General features: G+C 44.7%; 1 pseudogene; it reads left to right on the top strand.

Annotated features, from left to right (window-relative positions):
- Window positions 1-2,377: 2,377 nt before the first annotated feature.
- Window positions 2,378-4,591, top strand: LOC138161561 (pre-mRNA-splicing factor CWC22 homolog pseudogene; annotated as a pseudogene).
- The last annotated feature ends 1,145 nt before the right edge of the window (window positions 4,592-5,736 follow it).

The following is a 5,736-nucleotide window of genomic DNA, read 5'->3' as shown; positions in this document are numbered from 1 at the left end:
GTGACAAATGTAGTTTCTAATTATTTTATAAATTCCTGCAGACTGGAAACAAAGATACCTTTCCTTCTTATCTGTCTTTTTCTCTGAGAGAGAGAGAGAACTGAAGACTTTGAAAACTCCTCAAAAAATATTTTAACTTTTTCTTTCATCTAAAGAGGACACAGAAAGAAATTAGCTTGGTTTATACAAAACATAGACAATATGGCAGGATATGCATAAAAATTATGTGGTCACCATAAAATGATGAGGGTTAGGGGTGCTGGAGACCCCAAAATAACAACAAGCCAGGTCCCGCCAAATGATTTCGACTCAAGTTGACTCAAGTCTTCTCTCAGTCAAAGAAAAGTAAAGTTTATTAAAATTTCGCTTGTATTGGACACAGAATAAGTGTGTGCTGGAAAATTCAATGGTGTTCTCACACACATGGGGACAGGATGTGTCTTATATACAGAAAGGTTGTGGGAGGAATCTAGGGGTGGTATAGAGAAGGAGTTTGGGGAGGGTCTTCAGCAGAAGTTAACGAGGTAAATGAGTGATTAAGGGTGGGAAGTTGGTAGAGGCTACCTAAAGCCAACAGACAATGGTGGGCTAGGCCAGTTCAAAGGGTGGATTGATATTTTGATAGACTCAAGGATGGGAAGTAGATGGACAATGGAGGGCTAGGCTAGTGACAGAGGTCTGGGACCAGCCACAATGAAAGGCTAATGGCCTAATGCAAACACCTCATCAAATGGGACAATTCAATCAAAGTTCAAGGGGGTTCCCAGGGCCTGCACCTCAATAGAAGGACTTGCCTTATTCCCTACTGAAAGTTGAAGAGAAAGTACCCTGGCTTGAGTTGGGAGAGCTATTTTGAAACTCCACCCTTTTCCTACAAAGCAGTTTCTTAAGATTTCAAGGTTTTCCTTGAGCTTTTTATCTGTAGTCATTCACACAGAGTGGGAAACTTCCCCTGTTCCAAGGCTAATAAGAATTTCCCTAAGGTGGTGTCCTCATCAAAGACCACTAACCTCTAAGGGAGGTACTTTTTGTTTGTGGTTCAGGAGAATATAGAGATCCAGAGACAGGGGGACATTTACAGAGGAAGTCCATTGGTAGAAATCTTTACCAGAACACCCTAGGTAAAGGTCCAGCCACCACACAAAGATTCGAAATCTCAATCCCTTTCTGGTTGCCAAAACTGTTATGATGGGGGAAAAGAAACCAATGATTCCTTTCACTATGCATGTAGTTGCAAAACTAACAGGACCAAAGACTCTCAGAATCCCAAGAGACCCAAACCCTGGTCTCTGTACAGTAATATACCATTTAGACAAAATGAAAATATAGAATATATTTTCCTATTTCCTTCACTCATAACATATATACACACACAAATGTATACATATATTCATATATAGGATAGGAGATATCTATACATATATACATGCATATATGTGTATGTATGTATGTATATATGTATATATAGATATATATTTATATAAAAGATAGGACTGAGGGATGTACTTCTAAATTCCCCACCTTCACTTAAATTTCTTGGAATGTTGGGTGGGGTCTGAACAAGACTGAGGAGGGAATCATTCTGTCTCCTCAATCCCCTTTAGCACTTTCCTCTGCCCCTCTGGTAGAATGATAGAACCAGGAACACAAAAACCTTCATCCAGCTAAAGAGAAAGAGTTCGGCTCAGGACTCTCATTTCTCCCCTGGCCAGGCCACTCTGAGGCATCTGTCTTTTTTCCTAACTGTATCCCCAGCTTAGCACAGTGCCTGACACACAGTAGGGCCTTCCTATTTATTGACAATTGATGGATAAGCAGCAAGAGTGTCAGGGGGATCTCCTCTGCCCCACCTTCTTCTAATGGACAGGGGGCAAAAGAAAGCACACTGAAAGCCCCTTGAGGTTAGCCTTTGTGCACAAAGGAAGAGAACACTGAAGGGGATGCCCAAGAGTTTGGACACTCAGCCCAAATCGAGTTTCCTGGTGTCTGGCCATCCCAGGTCCTACAGGCCTTCTGAGTGACTGCTTCCTCACCTCCTCAACAAATGTCAAAGAGCTTCCTGAGGTGTGAATCCTAAGCGGGTTCCAACCTAACAGCCCCTTTCTCCTATCACCCTCCTCCCCTCAGAGGTCCCCACCCTGGGGGTGGGATGGATAAAAGGGGCCTGGAGAAGTGGAACACACTAAGAGTCCTGAGCCAAGCAGACCAACACTCTGCTCTTCCCCTCGGTTCTCTCTCCGGGTGGTGCAGGGAAGAGGACCCCATTTTTCATCTTCCCCTCAGCCCTGACTTGGGCTTAGCCAGGCAGCCCCAGGGAACAGAAGAGCCCAAAGAAGCTCCTCTCACCCTACCCACCCTTCCTCAAGATCTGACCTGGGGCTTCTGGTCACAACTTCCAGCCAGCATGGCACATTCACCAGAAGAAGTTTTACTGATGGTCAAGAAGGTGAGGCAGAAGAAGCAGGATGGGGCTCTGTACCTCATTGCACAAAGGATTGCTTGGGCACCTGAAGGCAAAGAGAGCTTTACAGTCAGCCATAGGTACTCTGACATTCAATGCCCCAAAATCTATCCAGAAGGAAAAGCTAAAATGCAACTTCAGCTGGTCCTGCATGCAGGAGACACAATCAACTTCCAATTTGTGGATGGAAGCCGAGCTGTCAAGGACCTAGATGCTGTGAAAGACCTCCTTCAGCAGCTGCTGCCCAAATTCAAGAGGAAAGCTGATAAAGAACTGGAAGAGAAAAGCAGAATGCTGCAAGACCACCCTGGAAGAAGACAAAAACTTTCTAATGAGAGTACCATGGAATCCCAAGGGAGAGAGAGAGAAAGAGACTGTGATGGCAGAAGGGACAGAAAGTGTCCTTCACCAGGCAGAAGGAGAACAAAAAGAGCAGCTTAGAGCTCACATGCTCAGGGGGAGCCCCCATCAAAGAAGAAGAAAGACATCCTGAGGGCTCTCCTCACTGCCACAGGTGGTGCTTATATTCCTCCAGCAAAGCTCAGGAGGATGCAAGAACAGATTACAGACAAAAACAGCTTAGCCTACCAAAGGATGAGCTGGGAGGCCTTGAAGAAGTCAATCAATGGTCTCATCAATAAAGTGAACATTGCTAACATAGGGACAATCATTCAAGAACTCCTTCAAGAAAATATAGTCAGGGGAAGGGGATTGCTGTCTCGATCTCTTTTGCAAGCACAAAGTGCTTCTCCAATCTTTACCCAGGTTTATGCAGCCCTGGTGGCAGTTATCAACTCCAAGTTCCCAAGCATTGGGGAACTGATCCTAAAGAGGCTAATTCTGAATTTTCGAAAATCCTACAGAAGAAATGACAAGCATCTGTGTCTAACTGCTGCAAAATTTGTTGCCCACCTTCTTAACCAGAATGTGGCCCATGAGATTTTGTGTCTAGAGATGCTCACCTTACTCCTTGAAAGACCAACAGATGACAGTGTGGAAGTAGCAATGGGATTTCTGAAGGAGTGTGGCCTAAAACTAACAGAAGTATCACCCAGGGGAGTGAGTGCTATCTTTGAACGCCTTCGAAACATTCTGCATGAACCTGAAACTGACAGACGAGTTCAGTACATGATTGAAGTGATGTTTGCCACCAGGAAGGACGGATTCAAGGATCACCCTGTTATTCTGCAAGGGCTTGATCTAGTGGCGGAAGAGCAGCAGTTCACTCACATGCTGCCCCTGGAAGAGGACTACAATCCAGAGGACGCACTTAATGTCTTCAAGCTGGAACCTAATTTTATGGAAAATGAAGAGAAATACAAAACTCTAAAGAAAGAAATTCTTGATGAAGATGACAGTGATTCAAACACGGACCAAGATGCTGGAAGTAGTGAAGAAGAGGAGGGGGAAGATGAAGAAGGGCCAAAAGTGACCCTCCACGACCAAACAGAAATCAACCTGGTGTCATTCCGTCGGACCATTTACTTTGCTGTTCAGTCAAGTGTAGATTTTGAAGAATGTGCTCACAAATTGCTGAAAATGGAGTTCCCTGACAGCCAAACAAAAGAACTTTGCAACATGATCCTTGACTGCTGTGCCCAGCAGAGGACATATGAGAAATTCTTTGGCTTGTTGGCAGGGCGTTTCTGCATGCTGAAAAAGGAATACATGCAGTCCTTCCAGGGTATCTTCAAGGAGCAATATGACAGCATACATCGGCTGGAAACAAACAAACTGAGGAATGTGGCCAGGATGTTTGCTCATCTCTTCTCTACTGATTCACTTCCATGGAGTGTTCTCGAATGTATAAGCCTGAGTGAAGAAACTACTACATCTTCCAGAAGAATTTTTGTCAAAATTTTTTTTCAAGAACTTTGTGAATACATGGGACTTGCTAAACTCAATGCAAGACTGAAGGATGAAACACTGCAGCCATTCTTGGAAGGATTGCTGCCCAGAGATAATTGAAGAAACACTTGGTTTGCCATCAACTTCTTTACTTGCATAGGCCTAGGAGGCTTAACAGATGGATTACGAGAACATCTAGAAAGCACATCCAAGATTGTCAGAACAAAGACCCAGGATGCTGATTCACCAGATTCCTCCTCTTCCTCTTCAGACTCTGATTGAAGAAGTCTGTCCCAGCTTTTTATGTCTTTGGCTAATTGTGTCCTATTAATATTGGATTAAAATGCTGCTGCTCAGTGAACATTGCACAAAGAAGTAAAGCAGGGAGTAAATTAGCACCTAATTGCTTGTCTTTCACCTCCTTAATTCTTATCTCTTCATCCACTCTAGTCTAAAGACCAAAAAGCCCTTTACCCCACACTACTGCCATCACCAAGCTTTGGGAACTACACAAGTGAATGTGTAGGGAAGGCATTCTGTATGTAGCCCACAGATAAATATGGGCTGTCTGGTAGTAGTCCCTATTTGAGAGCTGTGACATTCTAAAGTCATGACATAGGACTCGGGATTTGGGTGCTCTTCTGCCATTTTGAGACCCATTGACAAGTTAGATATTCAACATAGTCTTCTCAGTCAGACATATTCAAGCTCCGCCTGATGATTGGGTAAATCTATTCTGAGCAGATCATGATCCCAACATGAAAAGGCCACCTTTCTAGGCAGAGCTTGAATCCCTGGTGGTAGGAGTAGGGAGATTTTAGAAGTGCAGGGTACCCTCACCTCTCACTTCTTCCCTGGGAGTGTAAAATGGGGGAGTCTCAACAGCATAAGAAGTAAAAGCAGGAGTAGGAACTCTCTGCTGGAGCCCAGGGCATCAGCTGAAAGAGCCAGCATTGACTGACCAGACCCTCCCCCCAACAGTTCACCCATTGAAAGCAGGTTCAGGTCAAGGGTCAAGAAGGAAGAGCATTACTATTTCCCAACCTATCTCATTAAACCCTAGAGTGAAAGGCCCTGTGCCCAGGGTTGGGGTGTCCCCAGAACATCCCCCTGAAACTCTTGTCTTCTACAATGTTTCCCAGTACTCCCTCATTTAGAGGTTCTACCCTATTCATGTCCCAGGGTCTTCCAGGCACAAAGGTTGGTCTCATGACTCTCTGTCCACTGAACTCTCTTCTTACTGCTGGCTGCTCTTCCTTTCTCTGCATTTCAGCAGGGAGGAATTCTTAACCCACCACCAGTCTCTTTGGCTGTAGACCATCAATGGCCAGCCTCACCCTGTAAGGAGAAGAGTCTCACCTCCTTCATGATGGAGAGGTTCCCTGCTCACCAACTGGAGACTTGCCTTCCACAGTGTAAGCTGATTG

Source organism: Petaurus breviceps, unplaced genomic scaffold (genome assembly GCF_028583685.1).
Source record: "Petaurus breviceps papuanus isolate PSGF00001 unplaced genomic scaffold, PetGlider_PUasm1.0 185, whole genome shotgun sequence".
Lineage (NCBI taxonomy): Eukaryota > Metazoa > Chordata > Mammalia > Diprotodontia > Petauridae > Petaurus > Petaurus breviceps.
Note: the sequence above shows the minus strand (reverse complement) of the source record. Positions and strands in the feature narration are given on the sequence as shown.